This window comes from Ranitomeya imitator, chromosome 1 (genome assembly GCF_032444005.1).
Source record: "Ranitomeya imitator isolate aRanImi1 chromosome 1, aRanImi1.pri, whole genome shotgun sequence".
NCBI classification, from domain to species: domain Eukaryota; kingdom Metazoa; phylum Chordata; class Amphibia; order Anura; family Dendrobatidae; genus Ranitomeya; species Ranitomeya imitator.
The window spans coordinates 993578247-993601580 of NC_091282.1; positions in this window are offsets into that span (position 1 = coordinate 993578247).

Consider the following 23334-nt stretch of genomic DNA (forward strand, 5'->3'; position numbering starts at 1 on the left):
CCAGCTGTGCGTGAGCTGGAGGAAGAGGCAACACGAGCTGAAGAGGTGGTAGCTGCCGCTGTTGGTTGGCCTACATCTTCAGTGTGTTTCTGTAACTCCACCGCGTGCCTGGTCCGCACATGTTTCCACATATTTGTGGTATTGAGGTTGCTGACATTTTTCCCTCTTTTTACTTTATGATGACACAGCTTGCATTTGACAAAACAAATGTCATCTGCAACTGTGTCAAAAAAGGACCAGGCACTGCAAGTCTTGGGAGCGCCCTTTTTGGCTTTGGAAAGAGACAGGCTCCTAATGGGTGCCAAAGTGGAGGCTACAGGCTCCGCAGTCTTCCCCCTCCCTCTCCCTCTTTGGCCCGTAAGAGGAAGCTCTTCCTCTGAGCTGCTCCCACCACCTTCCTGTTCCTCACGCCACGATGGGTCAAGGACCTCATCATCTCCACTACCCTCTGCCACCAACTGCTCCTCCTGGGTAGTCTCAGCAGCACAGTACGCACGAGAAAGCGGCACCTGAGTTTCATCATCAGATGCGTACTGCGCTGTGGTCACCGGAGGCACTGGCCCACCTGCCTCTTCAGAGTCAGAGAGAAAAAGGTGTTGGGCATCACTGCACACTGCCTCTTCTTCCATTTCTCCAATGCTGCTTGGCTGGCCCCCTGTTTCCAAGCCAAGAGATTCAGAGAACAGAAGTAGAGACGGCTCCTGTCCTGGGCTCTCTGACTGCCTGGCCAATTTGGCAGGTGGTGAAGAGACAGATGGCTGCTCTCCAGTGCTCTGTGCCTGAGAGGATGTGGCACTAACTGAAGTCGATGCCGAGGCGTTAGCTGCCATCCACCCGACAACGGCTTCAATTTGGTCTTCACGCAGCAGCGGTGCACGGCGCTCTCCGACAAAGCTGCGCATGAAGGACTGTTCCCTGCTGAAACTGAGTGACGACGAGTCACCGGCGCCCGCAGCAGGCACAGAATCACCACGTCCTCTCCCTGCTCCTCTCCCTGCTCCGCGCCCACGCCCACGTGCCTTACTCCCTGCCCTCTTCATCTTGGTTGACAGATAAAGATAAGCAGAAAAGTACTAAGGCCTTAGTGTGCTTATTCCTGTAATGCTCCTCCTAACAGGTGTAAGAAACACTAATGTTGTAAATTGTGGACTAAACTTTATTATTTTTCAAATGTGGCCTACACAAGTGTTAAGTTGTGTTTGGTGAACTTAACTTTTTTTTTGGTGCAGATCGGGCTACAGAGCTAGTTTAAATCACACAGAGACCGTGCAGACAGCCGTAAACGGCGCTGCAAGGCCAAAAAACCCTCCTCTAGGTTATCCTATATAGTGTTTTTCCACTATTTAGCTGGATACAAGTGGAAAGACACTAATAGGAATTTTTTTTTTCAAATTTTAAACTGGCTGCACTATTTGAAAAAAAGGAAATTGTTTTTCAAGGTATGAGGCAGTAACGCACCCTGAGCTGAATCCAACCGGCTATGGCTGCACACAGACTACAGGGCGAGCTGCGCTCACACAGAGACCGTGCAGACAGCCGTAAACGGCGCTGCAAGGCCCCAAAAAAACCCTCTAGGTTATCCTATGTAGTGTTTTTCCACAATTGAGCTGGAGACTGGTGGAAAGACACTAATAGGAATTTTTTTTTTTTCAAATTTTAAACAGGCTGCACTATTTCAAAAAAAGGAAAATTTTTCTCAAGGTATGAGCCAGTAACGAACCCTGAGCTGAATCCAACCGGCTATGGCTGCACACAGACTACAGGGCGAGCTGGGCTCACACGGAGACCGTGCAGACAGCCGTAAACGGCGCTGCAAGGCCAAAAAACCCTCCTCTAGGTTATCCTATATAGTGTTTTTCCACTATTTAGCTGGATACGAGTGGAAAGACACTTATAGGATTTTTTTTTGTCAAATTTTAAACAGGCTGCACTATTTGAAAAAAAAGGAAAATTTTTCGCAAGGTATGAGCCAGTAACGAACCCTGAGCTGAATCCAACCGGTTATAGCTGCACACAGACTACAGGGCGAGCTGGGCTCACACGGAGACCGTGCAGACAGCCGTAAACGGCGCTGCAAGGCCAAAAAACCCTCCTCTAGGTTATCCTATATAGTGTTTTTCCACTATTTAGCTGGATACGAGTGGAAAGACACTAATAGGAATTTTTTTTTTCAAATTTTAAACAGGCTGCACTATTTGAAAAAAAGGAAAATTTTTCTCAAGGTATGAGCCAGTAACGAACCCTGAGCTGAATCCAACCGGCTATGGCTGCACACAGACTACAGGGCGAGCTCGGCTCACACGGAGACCGTGCAGACAGCCGTAAACGGCGCTGCAAGGCCCAAAAACCCCCCTCTAGGTTATCCTATGTAGTGTTTTTCCACAATAGAGCTGGAGACTGGTGGAAAAACACTAATAGGAAATTTTGGGAAAAAATGTGCAGCAGGCTGCACTAAGAGCAAAAAAGAACAACTGTGTGAGGCAGTGTGAACCCCCCCTGAGCTGAATACAACCGGGTATATGGCTGCACACAGACTACAGAGTGAGCTGCACACACACACACACACAGAGACCTTGCAGAACGCTGTTAAAACAGCGCTGCAAGGCAAGAGCAAGGTGAACAGTGAAGAACACACAGCGTTTTGCTAAATTAGCCTTTGGAAAGGAAAATAAAGCAATTAGCAAGCTCAACTGGCCCTCAGTTAGAACACAGCGTCCTGTCCCTAACTGAAATCACAGCAGAGTGAGCGCAAAATGGCGGCAGCGCTTTTTTATAGTGCAGAGTGACATCATTTCAGCAGCCAATCCCAGCCTTGCCAGTACTTACATGCCCACCATGCTAAACAGGATGTGCCCACACTTTCATTCATTCCTCATTGGCTGCTGCGTTCAATTTGAATTCTGGGAACTTCCGATTCCGGTATCCGATACGCGGGAAGTATCGGAATTCAGTATCGGAATTCCGATACCGCAAATATCGGCCGATACCCGATACTTGCGGTATCGGAATGCTCAACACTATTCGTGACGCCACCTGTTGTATTCGGTCAGTGGGGACCGACGCTGCTTAACTGCTTCATGACCCAGCCTATTTTGACCTTAATGACCTGGCTGTTTTTTTCAATTCGGACCAGTGTTCCTTTATGAGGTAATAACTCAGGAACGCTTCAACGAATCCTAGCGGTTCTGAGACTGTTTTTTCGTGACATACTGGGGTTCATGTTAGTGGTAAATTTAGGTCGATAATTTTTGCGTTTATTTGTGAAAAAAATGGAAATTTCAAATTTTGAATTTTTATTCTGTTAAATGAGAGAGTTATGTGACACAAAATAGTTAACAAATAACATTACCCACATGTTTACTTTACATCAGCACAATTTTGGAAACAAAATTTTTTTTTGCTAGGAAGTTATAAGGGTTAAAATTTGACCAGCGATTTCTCATTTTTACAACAAAATTTGCAAAACCATTTTTTTTAGGGACCACCTCACATTTCAAGTCAGTTTGAGGGGTCTATATGGCTGAAAATACCCAAAAGTGACACCATTCTAAAAACTGCACCCCTCAAGGTAGTCAAAACCACATTCAAGAAGTTTATTAACCCTTCAGGTGCTTCACAGCAGCAGAAGCATCATGGAAGGAATAAATGAACATTTAACTTTTTAGTCACAAAAATGATGTTTTAGCAACAATTTTTTTATTTTCCCAAAGGTAAAAAGGGAAACTGGACACCAAAAGTTATTGTACAATTTGTCCTGAGTACGCCAATACCCCATATGTGGGGGGAACCACTGTTTGGGCGCACGATAGGGCTCGGAAGGGAAGGAGCGCCATTTGACTTTGTCAATGAAAAATTGGCTCCAATCTTTAGCGGACACCATGTTGTGTTTGGAGAGCCCCTGTGTGCCTAAATATTGGAGCGTCCCCACAAGTGACCCCATTTTGGAAGCTAGACCCCCCAAGGAGCTTATCTAGATGCATAGTGAGCACTTTGAACCCCCAGGTGCTTCACAAATTGATCCGTAAAAATGAAAAAGTACTTTTTTTTCACAAAAAAATTTATTTTAGCCTCAATTTTTTCATTTTGACATGGGCAACAGGATAAAATGGACCCTAAAATGTGTTGGGCAATTTCTCCTGAGTACACTGATACCTCATATGTGGTCACAAACCACTGTTTGTGCACACGGCAAGGCTCGGAAGGGAAGGAGGGCCATTTGATTTTTGAATGAAAAATTAGCTCCAATCGTTAGCGGACACCATGTTGCGTTAGGAGAGCCCCTGTGTGCCTAAACATTGGAGCTCGCCCACATGTGACCCCATTTTGGAAACTAGACCCTCCAAGGAACTTATCTAGATGCAAAGTGAGCACTTTGAACCCCCAGTTGCTTCACAAATTGATCCGTAAAAATAAAAAAGGACTTTTTTTTCACAAAAAATTTATTTTAGCCTCAATTTTTTCATTTCCACATGGGCAGCAGGATAAAATGGAACCTAAAATTTATTGGGCAATTTCTCCTGAGTACACTGATACCTCAAATGTGGGGGTAAACCACTGTTTGGGCACACGGCAGGGCTCAGAAGAGTGCCATTTGACTTTTTGAATGAAAAATTAGCTCCAATCGTTAGCGGACACCATGTCGCGTTTGGAGAGCCCCTGTGTGCCTAAACATTGGAACTCCCCCACAAGTGACCCCATTTTGGAAACTAGACCTCCCATGGAACTAATCTAGATGTGCGGTGACCACTTCAAACCCTCAAGTGCTTCACAGAAGTTTATAACACAGAGCCGTGAAAATAAAAAATCATTTTTCTTTCCTCAAAAATTATTTTTTAGCCTGCAATTTTTTATTTTCACAAGAGTAACAGGAGAAATTGGACCCCAGAAGTTGTTGGCCAGTTTGTCCTGAGTATGCTGATACCCCATATGTGGGGGGGAACCACTGTTTGGGCACATGTCGGGGCTCCAAAGGGAAGTAGTGACTTTTGAAATGCAAACTTTGATGGAATGGTCTGCGGGCGTCACGTTGCATTTGCAGAGCCCCTGATGTGCCTAAACAGTAGAAACCTCCCACACGTGACCCCATTTTGGAAACTAGACCCCCCAGGGAACTTATCTAGTTATGTGGTGAGCACTTTGAACCCCCAAGTGCTTCACAAAAGTTTACAACGCAGATCAATGAAAATAAAAAATCATTTTTCTTTCCTCAAAAAAAACCTAAAAAAATATGTTTTAGCAAGCAATTTTTTATTTTCACAAGGGTAATAGGAGAAATTGGACCCCAAAAGTTGTTGTCCAGTTTGTCCTGAGTACGCTGATACCCCACATATGGGGGTAAACCACTGTTTGGGCACACGTCGGGGCTCGGAAGGGAAGTAGTGACTTTTGAAATGCAGACTTTGAAGGAATGGTCTTCGGGCATCACATTGCGTTTGCAGACACCCTGATGTACCTAAACAGTACAAACCCCCCACAAGTGACCCCATTTTGGAAACTAGACCCAACAGGGAACTTATCTACATATGTGGTGAGCACTTTGATCCCCCAAGTGCTTCACAGAAGTTTACAACGCAGAGCCGTGAAAATAAAAAATTATTTTTCTTTCCTCAAAAATGATGTTTTAGCAAGAATTTTTTTATTTTCACAAGTGTAGCAGGAGAAATTGGATGCCAATAATTGTTGCGCAGTTTGTCCTGAGCACACTGATACACCATATGTGGGGGTAAACCACTGTTTGGGCACACATCGGGGCTCGGAAGGGAAGTAGTGACTTTTGAAATGCAGACTTTGATGGAATGGTCTGCGGGCGTCACGTTGCGTTTGCAGAGCCAATGATGTCCCCTAAACAGTAGAAACCCCCCACAAGTGACCTCATTTTGGAAACTAGACCCCCCCAGGGAACGTATCTCGGTATGTGGTGAGCACTTTGAACCCCCAGGTGCTTCACAGAAGTTTACAACGCAGAGCCGTGAAAATAAAAAATAATTTTTCTTTCCTCAAAAATGATGTTTTAGCAAGCAATTTTTTATTTTCACAAGGGTAACAGGAGAAATTGGACCCCAATAATTGTTGCCCAGTTTGTCCTGAGTATGCTGGTACCCCATATGTGGGGGTAAACCACTGTTTGGGTGCACGTCAGGGCTCAGAATGGAGGGAGCACCATTTGACTTTTTGAATGCAAGATTGGCTGGAATCAATGGTGGTGCCATGTTGCGTTTGGAGACCCCTCATGTGCCTAAACAGTGGAAACCCCTCAATTCTAACTCCAACACTAACCCCAACACACCCCTATCCCTAGTCCCAACTGTAGCCATAACCCTAATCACAACCTTAACCCCTTTACCCCCAAGGGTGGTTTGCACGTTAATGACCGGGCCAATTTTTACAATTCTGACCACTGTCCCTTTATGAGGCTATAACTCTGGAAAGCTTCAACGGATCCTGGTGTTTCTGACAATGTTTTCTCGTGACATATTGTACTTCATGATATTGGTAAAATTTCTTTGATAGTACCTGCGTTTATTTGTGAAAAAAACGGAAATTTGGCGAAAATTTTGAAAATTTCGCAATTTTCCAACTTTGAATTTTTATGCAATTAAATCACAGAGATATGTTACACAAAATACTTAATAAGTAACATTTCCCACATGTCTCCTTTACATCAGCATAATTTTGGAACCAAATTTTTTTTTTGTTAGGGAGTTATAAGGGTTAAAAGTTGACCAGCAATTTCTCATTTTTACAACACCATTTTTTTTTTAGGGACCACATCTCATTTGAAGTCATTTTGAGGGGTCTATATGATAGAAAATACCCAAGTGTGACACCATTCTAAAAACTGCACCCCTCAAGGTGCTCAAAACCACATTCAAGAAGTTTATTAACCCTTCAGGTGTTTAATAGGAATTTTTGGAATGTTTAAATAAAAATGAACATTTAACTTTTTTACACAAAAAATTTACTTCAGCTCCAATTTGTTTTATTTTACCAAGGGTAACAGGAGAAAATGGACCCCAAAAGTTGTTGTCCAATTTGTCCTGAGTACGCTGATACCCCATATGTGGCAGTAAACCACTGTTTGGGCGCATGGCAGAGTTCGGAAGGGAAGGAGCGCCGTTTGACTTTTCAATGCAAAATTGACAGGAATTGAGATGGCACGCCATGTTGCGTTTGGAGAGCCACTGATGTGCCTAAGCATTGAAACCCCCCACAAGTGACACCATTTTGGAAAGTAGACCCCCTAAGGAACTTATCTAGAGGTGTGGTGAGCACTTTGACCCACCAAGTGCTTCACAGAAGTTTATAATGCAGAACCGTAAAAATAAAAAATTATATTTTTTCACAAAAATTATATTTTTGCCCCCAATTTTTTATTTTTCCAAGGGTAAGAGAAGAAATTGGACCTCAAAAGTTGTTGTCCAATTTGTCCTGAGTACGCTGATACCCCATATGTGGCAGTAAACCACTGTTTGGGCGCATGGGAGAGCTCGGAAGGTAAGGAGCGCCGTTTGACTTTTCAATGCAAAATTGACAGGAATTGAGATGGGACGCCATGTTGCGTTTGGAGAGCCACTGATGTGCCTAAACATTGAAACCCCCCACAAGTGACACCATTTTGGAAAGTAGACCCCCTAAGGAACTTATCTGGATGTGTGGTGAGCACTTTGACCCACCAAGGGCTTCACAGAAGTTTATAATGCAGAGCCATAAAAATAAAACAAAATTTTTTTCCCACAAAAATTATTTTTTAGCCCCCAGTTTTGTATTTTCCCTAGGGTAACAGGAGAAATTGGACCCCAAAAGTTGTTGTCCAATTTGTCCTGAGTACGCTGATACCCCATATGTGGGGGGGGGGAACCACCGTTTGGGCGCATGGGAGGGCTCGGAAGGGAAGGAGCGCCATTTGGAATGCAGACTTAGATGGAATGGTCTGCAGGCGTCACATTGCGTTTGCAGAGCCCCTAATGTACCTAAACAGTAGAAACCCCCCACAAGTGACACCATTTTGGAAAGTAGACCCCCTAAGGAACTCATCTTGATGTGTTGTGAGAGCTTTGAACCCCCAAGTATTTCACTACAGTTTATAACGCAGAGCCGTGCAAATAAAAAATATTTTTTTTCCACAAAAATTATATTTTAGCCCCCAGTTTTGTATTTTTCCAAGGTTAGCAGGAGAAATTGGACCCTAAATGTTGTTGTCCAATTTGTCCTGAGTACGCTGATACCCGATATGTGGGGGGGAACCACCGTCTGGGTGCATGGGAGGGCTCGGAAGGGAAGGAGCATCATTTGGAATGCAGACTTAGATGGATTGGTCTGCAGGCGTCACATTGCGTTTGCAGAGCCCCTAATGTACCTTAACAGTAGAAACCCCCCACAAGTGACCCCATATTGGAAACTAGACCCCTCAATGAACTTATCTACATGTGTTGTGAGAACTTTGAACCCCCAAGTGTTTCACTACAGTTTATAACGCAGAGCCGTGAAAATAAAAAATCATTTTGTTTTCCCACAAAAATTATTTTTTAGCCCCCAGTTTTGTATTTTCCCAAGGGTAATAGGAGAAATTGGACCACAAAAGTTGTTGTCCTATTTGTCCTGAGTGCGCTGATACCCCATATGTTGGGGTAAACCCCTGTTTGGGCACACGGGAGAGCTCGGAAGGGAAGGAGCACTGTTTTACTTTTTCAACGCAGAATTGGCTGGAATTGAGATCGGACGCCATGTCGTGTTTGGAGAGCCCCTGATGTGTCTAAACAGTGGAAACCCCCCAATTATAACTGAAACCCTAATCTAAACACACCCCTAACCCTAATTCCAACGGTAACCCTAACCACACCTCTAACCCTGACACACCCCTAACCCTAATCCCAACCCTATTCCCAATCGTAAATGTAATCTAAACCCTAACTTTAGCCCCAACCCGAACCCTAACTGTAGCCCCAACCCTAACCCTAGCCCTAACCCTAGCCCTAACCCTAGCCCTAACCCTAGCCCTAACCCTAACCCTAGCCCTAACCCTAGCCCTAACCCTAGCCCTAACCCTAGCCCTAACCATAGCCCTGACCCCAGCCCTAGCCCTAACCCTAGCCCTAACTCTAGCCCTAACCCTAGCCCTAATCCTAACCCTAGCCCTAACCCTAGCCCTAATGGGAAAATGGAAATAAATACATTTTTTTTATTTTTCCCTAACTAAGGGGGTGATGACGGGGGGTTTGATTTACTTTTATAGCGGGTTTTTTAAGCGGATTTTTATGTTTTTCAGCCGTCACACACTGAAAGACGCTTTTTATTGCAAAAAATATTTTTTGCAATACCACATTTTGAGAGCTATAATTTTTCCATATTTTGGTCCACAGAGTCATGTGAGGTCTTGTTTTTTGCGGGACGAGTTGACGTTTTTATTGAAAACATTTTCGGACAAGTGACATTTTTTGATCGCTTTTTATTCCGATTTTTGTGAGGAAGAATGACCAAAAACCAGCTATTCATGAATTTCTATTGGGGGAGGCGTTTATACCGTTCCGCGTTTGGTAAAATTGATAAAGCAGTTTTATTCTTCGGGTCAGTACGATTACAGCGATACCTCATTTATATCATTTTTTTATGTTTTGGCGCTTTTATACGATAAAAACTATTTTACAGAAAAAATAATTATTTTGGCATCGCTTTATTCTCAGGACTATAACTTTTGTATTTTTTTGCTGATGATGATATATTGCGGCTCGTTTTTTGCGGGTCAAGATGACGTTTTCAGCGGTACCATGGCTATTTATATCTGTCTTTTTGATCGCGTGTTATTCCACTTTTTGTTCGGCGGTATGATAATAAAGCGTTGTTTTTTTCCTCGTTTTTTTTTTTTTTCTTACGGTGTTTACTGAAGGGGTTAACTAGTGGGACAGTTTTATAGGTCGGGTCGTTACGGACGCGGCGATACTAAATATGTGTACTTTTATTGTTTTTTTTTTATTTAGATGAAGAAATGTATTTATGGGAATAATATTTTTTTTTTTTCATTATTTTGGAATATTTTTTTTTTTTTTTTTTACACATTTGGAAAATGTTTTTTTTACTTTTTTACTTTGTCCCAGGGGGGGACATCACAGATCAGTGATCTGACAGTTTGCACAGCACTCTGTCAGATCACTGATCTGACTAGCAGAGCTGCAGGCTTCACAGTGCCTGCTCTGAGCAGGCTCTGTGAAGCCACCTCCCTCCCTGCAGGACCCGGATCCGCGGCCATCTTGGATCCGGGGCTAGAGCAGGGAGGGAGGGAGGGAAGACCCCCGCAGCAACGCGATCACATCGCGTTGCTGCGGGGGGCTCAGGGAAGCCCGCAGGGAGCCCCCTCCCTGCGCGGTGCTTCCCTGCACCGCCGGCACATCGCGATCATGTTTGATCGCGGTGTGCCAGGGGTTAATGTGCCGGGGGCGGTCCGTGACCGCTCCTGGCACATAGTGCCGGATGTCAGCTGCAATAAGCAGCTGACACCCGGCCGCGATCGGCGGCGCTCCCCCCGTGAGCGCTGCCGATCGCTATGACGTACTATCCCGTCCAGGGTCAGATAAGCACAGGGCACCTCGACGGGATAGTACGTCTAAGGTCACAGAGGGGTTAACCCCAACACACCCCTAACCCTAATCCCAACCCTAACCCTAATCGTAACCCTAATCCCAACCCTAATCCCAACCCTAACCACAACCCTAACCCCAACACACCCCTAACCATAACCCTAACCACACGCCTAACCCCAACACACCCCTAACCATAACCCTAACCACAGTCTAATCTTAACCCTATTTCCAACCCTAGCCCTAATTCCAACCCTAACTCTAATTCCAACCCTAACCCTAAGGCTATGTGTCCACGTTGTGGATTCGTGTGAGATTTTTCTGCACCATTTTTGAAAAATCTGCAGGTAAAAGGCACTGTTGTTAGGTGTCGAGTTCCCACTTCTGCACAGGGGGAATCTCGAACCATCTCCGCTACAGTATTAAATTCTTCTCCAGCCGCAGTGGAGTCTGCTCAGTGGAAACTTCGGTCCCAGCATCTTGCTCAGTCTCACTCTGTTAATAGAGTTACTGCTGCATTTCCTGCTTCTGCCATTGTAGTCAGTGCTGGGCAGCGGCGAGCAGACGCTTTTGGGACTAAGTCCTGCTTTTCGCGTTCTGAGCATGCCCAGAGTGAGATCTCTTAGTGGAGAACGAGGGTCACATGATAAGATACTGCAGCTAGCTCATTGGTCCTTCTTGGAAGGTCCTTGTGGGTGCTAGGACTAAGTCCTGTTTTGCACTCTGAGCATGCCCAGGGTAAGATTTCTCAGTGGGGATCTGGGGTCACATGCTCAGGCACTGCAGCAACTCCATTGGTCCTTCTCTGAAGGTCCTAAATGTGCTGCAACTATTTAAGGCTCGCATGGCCGCACGGCCATGCGCTAGTATAGTCTTGATAATGTGTGTGTGTGTTGATGGTTGTATGTCGATGGATGAAAGTCGTTCTTTAAAATCCCCTCCCTATTGTATGACTGCTCGCAGAAGGTGGATGATTGCTACCTAGTGCCCGACTTAACCATCAGCACGTTACACACATTACAGCCTCTAATTGCTGTGACCGCCAGTGCGGCGCCGTGCGCTTTCACAGCGCTTTCCTGACCCAAGCCTGGGTGGTTAGTGGCGTTCGCCAGTGCAGCACCGCATGCACTATCGTACTTCTTTATTATAATTATTTCAGTCACTCTGACACCTCAGTAGCGGTGTCGAGCGCATGAGGTCTATATGTTCTCAAATCCTGTGTCTTGGGATTGAGTTCTAAGACTCCTTGCTTGCGCTTTTGGTGCGGTACCGCGTTCCTGTGACGCAACAGGGTTCGCTTCCTTCACACAGGGTGAGGTTAACCCGTGTGTGTATTCATATTGTACTGCCATATAGTCCATCATTACTTGGCAGCAGGTTCCATCTCTGCACGGTGGACCCCGGGCTGCGAACTCACCTTACTCCATCTGTCTTATTATTTGGTGCGTTCCGCTAGCCCTAACAACTGCCTTTTTTACCGCGGATTTCCAGTGTTTTTTGTGCGGATTTCACTTGCGGATTCCTATTGAGGAACAGGTGTAAAACGCTGCAGAATCCGCACAAAGAATTGACATGCTGCAGAAAATGCAGCACAACGTTTCCGCGTTGTATTTTCCGCACCCTGGGCACAGCGGATTTGGTTTTCCATAGGTTTACATGACACTGTAAATGTGATGGAAAACTGCTATGAATCCGTAGCGGCGAATCCGCTGCGGATCTGCAGCCAAATCCGCACCATGTGCACATAGCCTAAGGCTAGGTTCACATTGAGTTAGTGCAATCCGTTGCCATTTTTGGCATACGTTAGCGATGCGTTAGATACATTGCGGTCAATGGCTGCGCTAATGGATCCGTTACATTGCGTTAGTGGCGCTATGTAACGGATTCCGTTAGCGGACTGCCACTAACGCAATGTGAACCCAGCCTAATTCTAACCCTAACCCTCGTTCTAACCTTAATTCTAGCCCTGACCCTAGCCCTAACCCTAGCCCTAACCATAACTCTAGCCCTAACCCTAGCCCTAGCCCTAGCTCTAACCCTAACCCTAGCCCTAACCCCAGCCCTAACCCTAATCCTAACCCTAGCCCTAACCCTAGTGGGGAAAAAAATATTTTCTTTATTTTATTTTTTACCCTACCTATGGGGGTGATAAAGTGGAGGGGTTATTTATTATTTTGATCGCTGTGATAGAACCTATCACAGCGATCAAAATGTACTTGTAACGAATCTGCCGGCCGGCAGATTCGGCGGGCGCACTGCGCATGCGCCCGCCATTTTGCAAGATGGCGGCTCCCATGGAGCAGACGGACGGACACCGGGAGGAACACGGGAGGTCGGTAAGTATGATGAGGGGATCGGACAGTAGGGGGGAGATCGGACGGAGGGGGGAGCGAACAGGAGGACGGAGGGGAGCGGAGGACAGGAAATGACCGGACGGTGGACGGAGGGGAGGAGATCGATGGCGGTGAGGGGGTCAGATCGCGATCTCCAGCCATGGCTGATGCTATTGCAGCATCGGCCATGGCTGGATTGTAATATTTCACCAATTTTCATTGGTGAAATATTACTATCGCTCTGATTGAATGTGAAAGTGAAGCGTCACTTTCAACAGCCAATCAGAGCGATCGTAGCCACGAGGGGGCAAAGCCACCCCCCTGGGCTAAAGTACCACTCCCCCTGTCCATGCTGATCAGGTGAAATTGGAGTTAACCCTTTCACCCGATCTGCAGGGACGCGATCATTCTGTGACACAGCATATGCGTCATAGGTCGGATTGGCACCGACTTTCATGACGCATACGCTGTGTCACAGGTCGGGAAGGGGTTAAAGTGGTCCTCTGGGGTGATGTTATGGCAGCTAAGATAGCATAACTTCCCACAGGTGAAGTTGGCTCCCCAGGGCTCCCGGTGTGTAGCTGGAGATGGTGGGTAGTGTATAAAGAAACGGAGGACACAGGTTTGCAGTCTCTTTACCTGGTTCACTGAAGACTTCAGGCTGCCACAGTCCAGGGTCCCAGATTACAGGTACAGGCAGGGTCTGGCCGGCTTGGAAACGAGTTCAGAATCCCCTTTACCAGGTGGAGTTGAAAGCCTTCCTACTAACACTGTGGTGTAGTCCCTTGTTGACTGTGGCTTCTATCAAGGTCCTCACAGTTCTTTCTGTCCTCGATAAAGGTGGGACACTAACACGTATGACAGGTGGCTTGAGCCTTTTTACAGGGTATCTATCACGACCCGGGCTCTAGGCACCACTGTATCTCCTGGGTATTAGGGTGGACAGGTGACATGTAGTTCAAGCTGTCCTTCCGTTTTCTGCTGTGCCTCCTAGAGTCCGACACAACTTCGGTCTTCCGGCTACCGGAATCTGCGCTCTGCAGGGAGGTAGCCCAATCGCAGCTGTCCTCCCCAGTTGTCACTCTCCTGTGCGTCACTTTCTTGCACACTCACTACAAGTTGTTATTCCTTCTGTGTTATCTCTATCCAGGAGCTGCAGCACCTTCTTGGCTGCACGGCCCCTTCAGTCATTCCTTCTCCTCTGTCTCTCTGACAGGAACTCATCAGCTTTCCCTCCAGACCAAAATATATATATGGGGAGCCACCCATAAGCTGGATCAGAGCTCCCCCTTCTGGCCTGGAGTGTGAACATGTTGTATGCTTGTGGTTACCTGATGAAGATCTTCCCTCGCTTCCAAGCGTGACATCACTCTCCCCGTGAGGAAAGCAATGCCACTCTAACAACCAGGACTCTGGGGTGTTACACCTTCATTGAGCAGGGGGTTGGACACGATGACCCTGGAGGTCCCTTGAAACTCTAACATTCTATGATTCTATGACTTCATAGCCTTTGCTGGTACTGTAAAAAGCTTTCTGTTTGCATAAAAAAAGTTGCCAACAATGGTGTAAAAACGCTGCATGTGAATAAACCCTGAGAAGAAACAGTGAGGAATTATTATACTTGGTGCCTCCCCAAAAGCTTAATTGCCAATTGATTCATTCACCAGTAGTTTGCAGTGAGGGCGGTCGCATCTTACCGGTTTCAAAAACTGTATTTTCCCCAGATATGGATTACTGCGTGGGACACAATGCTGGACAGGCACGGTATATTGTTGTTTATTATTTTATGTTTATTACAGGAGAACAAGGGCGTTGCATGGATTAGCTGAATAATAAAGATGGGAAACTGTGTTTAGTGTTTTCATTAAAATAATTTATTCTGGCTGTGTCTTTATTTAAACCTGTAACAACTATAGGATTAGTAATGTATATGTGTCTTATTGAATTAATGAAAGTTAAGAGACCACTACAAAATTTTCAGTTTGTCTGATTTTTCTCTTTATATGTATATTTTTGAGTAAAATGTAAATTTTTCTTTTATTCTATAAACTTCTGACAACATGTCTCTGAATTTCCAAGCAATAAATATTTTATTTTTTTTCCTGAAAATGAGAAATATTCAAAATTAATTAAAAAAAACAGTGCTTTCAGACCTCAAATATTGCAAAGAAAACAAGTTCATAATCAATTAGAAACAACAATACTAATGTTTTAACTCAGGATGAGATCAGAAATCAATATTTTGTGGAATAACCATGAATTTTAATCACAGCTTTCATGCGTCTTGGCATGCTTTCCACCAGCCTTTCACACTGCTTCTGGCGCAAAAAATAAAGCAGTTCTTCTTTGTTTGATGGCTTGTGACTATCCATCATCCTCTTGATTACATTCCAGAGGTTTTCAATGGAGTTCAGGTCTGGAGATTGGGCTGCCCATGACTAGGTTTTGATGTGGTGGTCTCTTAATTTTTGCCACAGCTTTATATGTGTGTGTGCGTTTTGATGAATATTTTGACAATGTGTAAATGACATAGAGAATTGCTCATGTTAAAATCTCATTGCAATCGCACTGCAATCAAATGTAAATCGGATGTTAGGTGTGAAAAATGGGATTGCACTCGCATGACACTCGTTTGACTCTCAGCAGGGAGGCTCGGACCGATTTTTCATACATTTGGTGTGACTCTGGCCTAAGGGTATGTGCACACGTTGCAGATTTTGTGCAGATTCCACCTGCGGTTTTACACCTGCGGATTCCTATTATGGAACAGGTGTAAGCCGCTGAGGAATCTGCACAAAGAATTGACATGCTGCAGAATAAACAATGCAGAGTTTCCGCGCGTTTTTTTCCGCAGCATGTGCACTACAGATTTTGTTTTCCATAGGTTTACATGGTACTGTAAACTCAAGGAAAACTGCTGCGAATCCGCAGCGGCCAATCCGATCTGTAACGTGTGCACATACCCTTAGTCTAACAGCAGATTAGTTATTGAACATGCATACATTCAGTATTTGGTGAGTTTTTTACCCCAGTATTTGTAAGCCAAAACCAGGAGTGGGTGATAAATGCAGAAGTGGTGCATATGTTTCTATTATGCTTTCCTCTGACCGTTCCACTGCTGGTTTTGGCTTACAAATACTGGGGTAAAAACTCACCAAATAGTCAATGTGTGCATGAGGCCTTTAAGAGATTGTCATGGTAAGTTAATTTAGAAATATAAAAAAGGTCTTGTTGCTTATCACTAATTGTATCTACAGTTGTAATGACTAAAAGAATGTATGGAGATAATTAGATCCAAAAAAGTTATCCAGTTGCCCTGGAGAGGTCAGAAACGAATTTCGTTCCCTCTTTGCAAGTAAAAATTGTCCACAGTTACCTTCCTCTGGACTAAATATGTCATTCCTACAGAGGTTAATCTTGATGGACATGTCGTTTTACATCTATGTATTGGACCTATGTATTAGACAGCTGTTTATTAAACCAATTCACTTTGATGACAATCGAATCAGGATGTTGTTTCAAAAAAATACACATATCAGCCATACTTTTTATGATAATGTGTTCTTCAACCTCAAAAGCCATTGTTTTGTGAACATATATTGGCACTAATACAAAGATTGCGACTTTAATACTTTTTTTTGATAACTTTATAATCATGCTTGCAGACAACACGCCTGCTTGTACGCACATATAAACATGTAGAAAAATAAACACATATGTCTGAACACAATAGATAAGTGTTAGCGGACACTCCTACTTGTTAATGGGTCAAAGTGTCTGATACATCACAAGCATGCATGAATAGCACTATTTGTGTCCAAGTCTTGCAAACTGAAATTTTATTTCTATGGCTACACCACATAAACCCTAAGCTATGTTTTCTGAAATTGTTTTCATCTAAAAACAATAATCAGCTTGTGAATACCTTTCAGATGAAATTTGTCCTAATATAGACATAGAACCTCGCAAAAGCTTTCTGAAATATATCCCTCCCTAAAGAATTCTTCTAGCTATTTCCATGGTTCAAGCTTCATCTACGCAACTGGCAGCCAATTTTCTTGTTTTATTTTGTTTATTGGGAATTATGTTTTTTATTAGATAGGACAATTTGGAAGCATGATAGTTTAGTTTTGTTTTGTGTATTTCAGGGTCTCATGATGACTAGCCAGAAGACACCAAGGCAGAAAGCTAAGCCAAGACATTATTATAAGCCAATGTGCACAGATATCATTTTAAGTACTATATGCTGATTACCAACAGATTGCATTGTGCCCAGAGTACATTTTCTATCATGGAAGTAATGATATTGATATGTCACGTAAAATCAGTAAATCCATATACCTTCTGAGCAAATACCATTCTTTTGTACACTTCATTATTTGCTGATATTTATGGTGCCAAAAAACATTGTGCCGATTTCTTATTAATCAAATGAGTTGAAAAGTTTTACGGGGGTGTCTTAATAAACATGTCAAGCTATGATGAATTGTAACAGTTGTTTCTCATAAGAGTAGCTACCTCAGCTAGGGGCTGCCAAAAGATCAAACATCACAGATCATATATTTTTCTTTTCAGCATTTTCTGCTAATAATATTTGCATCATCAGTGATAATGAAAAGCAATTGTGCCCAAGTGTGAATAAAAAGCTACATCACAACTCTGAAAGATCATTGCAAAAACACAGAAAGGCGGGCACCGCACTCAATCAATACTAAGGGGATCAACCACATGCATATATAGGATACCAAGAAAACAAAAGAAAAAAAAGAGAATATGCACACAGTGGGATCAACCTAATAAATTTTATTATATTATAACAATCCACCATATACAAAAGCAAGAAAGGGAAAGACAAACATTTAAAAACATTTAAAGGGAACCTGTCACCTGAATTTGGCGGGACAGGTTTTGGGTCATATGGGCGGAGTTTTCAGGTGTTTGATTCACCCTTTCCTTACCTGCTGGCTGCATGCTGGCTGCAATATTGGATTGAAGTTCATTCTCTGTCCTCAATAGTACACGCCTGCACAAAGCAATCTTGCCTTGTGCAGGCATGTACTATGGAGGACAGACAATGAACTTCAATCCAATATTGCAGCCAGCATGCAGCCAGCGGGTAAGGAAAGGGTGAATCAAACACCTGAAAACTCCGCCCATATGACCCAAAACCTGTCCCGCCAAATTCAGGTGACAGAGTCCCTTTAAAAACAAATCGGACCTACCCACATCCCCCCAAATGCAGTAACAAGGATCCACATGACAGTATATAGCAATATACAAATGATACAAGTGATACAAGGAACCCCTAAACAGATAGGCAGGTTAATGCAATAATAAGCATGTATATTCAATACACTGTGCTGCCAATCTGACAGAGCCCTCATAGAATAAGACACATTATCAAAAATTGGATCCCAAAAATAATCAATACCCCCCCAGTACCACACCAGGCCTATAATAAGACAGGTTGCTATCCAGCAGAAGAATTATAGATTACACCGGCAAAATGACCAAGTAGCTAAAACAGCTATACAGCAACCTACCCTAAAGCTAACACCCAGTATAATACTTTACCAGGATGCAACACCAGGCTTCCAGTCACCAAGGAGTCAATACCCCATTGATGTCCGTGGATAAGTGTGCCCTCAGAGCACAAAGCAGATATGAAGGCAACAGGCATCCAAAAGTGCATGCACCTAAATAGAGCTGGGGTGAGCAAGGGATGAGGCCAGGACCGGGGGGATCCAAGAGGGGGGATGGAGGCCCCACGCGTATCGACACTGCTAAAGGCGTCTTCATCAGGGGAAGGTAGTGAGGATAACTTCGCAGACATGCCCTATATACATGGAACTAAATAAATGAAAATGCATTTCACCTGTGAGGCTGCCAGAAGCGTCCGAATGACCCATGCGTATGAGATGCTGGAGAGACGATTCCAGACATGCGCACAAGGGTGCCGTGGGTGTAGCCGGTATATCCACCTATCAGCTCCCACGTAGCGCCCATAAGCCAGGTTAGTTGAAAGAGACCAGCTCCAATTGGTCCAAGGGAGCGATGTGACCAGTGCGCACGCGCACAATCTGGCATACAGGCGCCAATGTAGCGTTCAATAAGGTCTCTGCGCACACACCCGGGTTACCATAGTAAGGACGTCCAGGCATGCGCAATAAACATAGAAGATAACTTTATCTATCATGTTTATAAACCCCATGCGCACGAGCACCATATGCCCTGCGGAAAACGCCCAGATATAGAACACATAATGCAATGTCTGCAGAATTAACAAGGTACTAATCCTAATCACACACAGTCTGGTACCACATCCACATCACACACCCTGCACATGATTTGTTAGTGCGCCAGGTTGCGCACATACCTCGTCTTAACTACTGGAAATATTGCGCACACGATATGGCCAAAGGCCATATCAATGCCAGCCCCTATCCAGTCACAGAAGATGTAGTGGATTAGTAAAAAAATACTGAAACCCAAGACAAGTACGCAGTACAGATATAGGCTTTAAATGGTTAACTTATGGACAGATGTACTTTATGGACAGATGTACATAGCCCAGAGCCGCCACTCATGTGACATAAAGGGATATGTGGAACTCCAGAATATAAGTGGAAGAGCCTAAGAAATACAAACGACCTGAAAAAAGAATTTGGTGTATGCCCAGGTGTGTGGGTGCCCGAAAATTTATGTGGGGTACACGACACAGGAGCTAAGGCGCCGGGTGCAGCAACACCTGTCCAGCATCAATACGGCCAAGAGGGATTGGGAGAAGGGAAAGAAACTTTCATCGGTGGCAGGACATTTTTTGCAGGAGCACGGGGGCTCTATTGGAAGTTTGAGGGTTATGGGGTTGGAGGGGGTGAAGTTGGACATAAGGGTCGGCAACATTATGTTGGACCTACTTAGGAGAGAGTTCAAGTGGATCTACAACCTGAATAGCCGGGCTCCAGTTGGAATCAATGAAGAACTTCTTTTTACCGGTTTCTGTAAACAGGTTTAGTCTCAGAAATGCGAACCTTTGAGTCATCCAGTTTCACATCTATGTGGATTACCCTTGAGGGATAATGGGATATTTGGGCCTGAAAAATCTGGGGCATTTGTTGTATTAACATTGAACGCACTGCCTATATGCTTTAGTACACAGTCACCAAGCCCTTACTGTGCCATTTCTTCCTCTCTCTTCTTCTCCCTCCCCCTCTTTCTCCTTTTTTTTTTTTTTTCCCCCCTCTGTTACTCTTCCCTCCATTGGCCTCTCTTTCTTGGGCCTGCTGCCCCGTGATTGTACAGGGCCCTCTTCTCCCCTCTCTCCTCTCCATGGGGTGTTAGTGGGGTTATTGGTCAACCATCTCCAATCCCGGCCACTCTTACCTCAACTCTGAGGGTATGTCTACTCATCTATCATCACGAGGGGGGTACGAACTCTGGCTTTCTTTGTATGGGGGGTTGGGACCTTGCTTAGGGAGGAATCTTGACCTCACCAGTAAGTATACATCTGGTGGTGGGGTTTAAATATGGGGGGTTGGATTTATACGGTATCAAGTGAGCAATGTTGTGGAGTGGGGATTGTTGGCTACTTACCCGTATGTGGTATCTTTTGTTAGTCTGGCATGACTATCTCTAATCTAATTATACGTAAGGGGGAGAAAAATAAAAATAAGAACAACAATAAAGGCGGTCTTCTGACAGATAGATTTGGATTGTCCTCTCACAACTTGTATTAGCTCCTTTGCTACACCTGGAATCCAGTGTGGACATGTCTAACTTGACTGGGCCATGTATGCGGGATTTTTCATACTCCTGCGTATTATGTCAAAATGTTTTTGACTATCATCCTCTTTTTTATGTGGCGCTGATACCCGCATTTGGACTTTTTTGTCTTTTTGTGGGGACCATTTCTGTGTGGTGGGGATTTAGATAGTGGAGCCAGGTGCTCGACCTTTTTCAGGTCGTTTGTATTTCTTAGGCTCTTCCGCTTATATTCTGGAGTTCCACGCTGTATAAGGGATATGTCAAATGAGTGGCGGCTCTGGGCTATGTACATCTGTCCATAAAGTACATCTGTCTTATGGACAGATGTACTTTATGGACAGATGTACATCTGTCCATTTAAAGCCTATATCTGTACTGCGTACTTGTTTTGGGTTTCAGTATTTTTTTTACTAATCCACTACATCTTCTGTGACTGGATAGGGGCTGGCATTGATATGGCCTTTGGCCATATCGTGTGTGCAATATTTCCAGTAGTTAAGACGAGGTATGTGCGCAACCTGGCGCACTAACAAATCATGTGCAGGGTGTGTGATGTGGATGTGGTACCAGACTGTGTGTGATTAGGATTAGTACCTTGTTAATTCTGCAGACATTGCATTATGTGTTCTATATCTGGGCGCCTTCCGCAGGGCATATGGTGCGCGTGCGCATGGGGTTTATAAACATGATAGATAAAGTTATCTTCTATGTTTATTATTATAATAATAATAATAATAATTTTTATTTATATAGCGCCAACATATTCCGCAGTGCTTTACAAATTATAGAGGGGACTTGTACAGACAATAGACATTACAGCATAACAGAAATCACAGTTCAAAACAGATACCAGGAGGAATGAGGGCCCGGCTCGCAAGCTTACAAACTATGAGGAAAAGGGGAGACACGAGAGGTGGATGGTAACAATTGCTTTAGTTATTCGGACCGGCCATAGTGTAAGGCTCGGGTGTTCATGTAAAGCTGCATGAACCAGTTAACAGCCTAAGTATGTAGCAGTACAGACACAGAGGGCCATTAACTGCATAAAGTGAATGAGAACATGATGGGAGGAACCTGATAGTTTTTTTTTTTTTTAAATAGACAATAAGTTTTTTTTAAATAGGCCACACAGGGATCGTTAGGTTAATAGTTAGAACTGGAAAAGTGGCTCCAACATTCATGAAAGATTCTTTGTTTGGTTTTGGTACGATATTATGCACCATGTTTACGTTAAGAGCACGAAAATATATATTCTTATTCTCACTTGGTGTATCTACCCATCCCTTGAAACTCGGGCTTCTAACTCCATCTGGTAAAGAAGTAGGGATTTCTCTGTAAATATGTATCCCAGATAGGACATATTTGATCTCATTAGAATGCTCACGTTAATGCGAGATGAATTATGAGTTTGTTAGGACTCTGACATGTTTTGTAGTGAAACTATAGAAATCAGAGAAAATAGTTTAAAGTTTACTCAGAAGGTAGAGAGAGGAGGGTATGGATAAGCCAGCCTTTCTGTGATGTCACAGCCTTGAAGTTATAACTGTCTGCACACATCCCCAGCTCAGTCTTCTGCTAGATTTCTTCCTGACATCTTATCTTCTTCTGAAGCCAGCAGCACGTCCAAATGAGCTGGGACGTATGGTTGCCTGTCATGCTTTAAACATGTGAGTGTTGCTTTTTCTCATTTATTCCCTTTATGTTATAATTACCCTTGTACATATTTGCAATTGTCTCATTTGTAACATCTTTATAAAATATTTTTGATAAAGCACTGCCTAATTTTTTAATGGGATATACTATTATATGTTAGTTCATTCTCCATGCTCTAAAAACCGTACCCTGTCTCTTGAAGAGAATTACGCTGCTGTGTTGGGTTAGCTTCGGACCCGTTTAATCGAAGGTGGTGGCAGCGAGAGTGCGCTGACTTTTGGGTTACGCTGAAGCGACTGCGGAATTGATAATTATTGATCCTGCCTAAGTGGGAGTAGTTATCGCGTCGCTGCAGCGTGCCCAATAGCCAGTACATGGCAGGCAGCCTTTCTGGCGACTAATTACCCAGGGTGCAGTACCTAATCTGACCTGAGAGTAAGGGGGGCGCCAGAGAGCTGCAAGTGTTAAGTGGTACTGTAAGTGGGATATACATAAATCCCTGCAGTTCGTGGTATATAGAAAAGCAGTGGGATACCTAGAATAAGCCCCTGCTGTAAACTAAGAGGTCAATAGCCTTGTGTGTGGTTTTTCATCACATCGTGGAGTGGAGGGATAACTAAGATAAGCCCCCTGCACATGTGATAGCCGTCTGTTGGCCTAAAGTCACCTCAATCCGTGACGTAGGGGTGACGGTCACGGTGTGAATCCTGACCCATTGGTGACAGCAGTCAGGGGAATCGTGACATTTTTATGTTTATTGCGCATGCCTTGGCGTCCTTACTATGGTAACCCGGGTGTGTGCGCAGAGACCTTATTGAACGCTACATTGGCGCCTGTATGCCGGATTGTGCGCGTGCGCACTGGTCACATCGCTCCCTTGGACCAATTGGAGCTGGTCTCTTTCAACTAACCTGGCTTATGGGCGCTACGTGGGAGCTGATAGGTGGATATACCGGCTACACCCACGGCACCCTTGTGCGCATGTCTGGAATCGTCTCTCCAGCATCTCATAC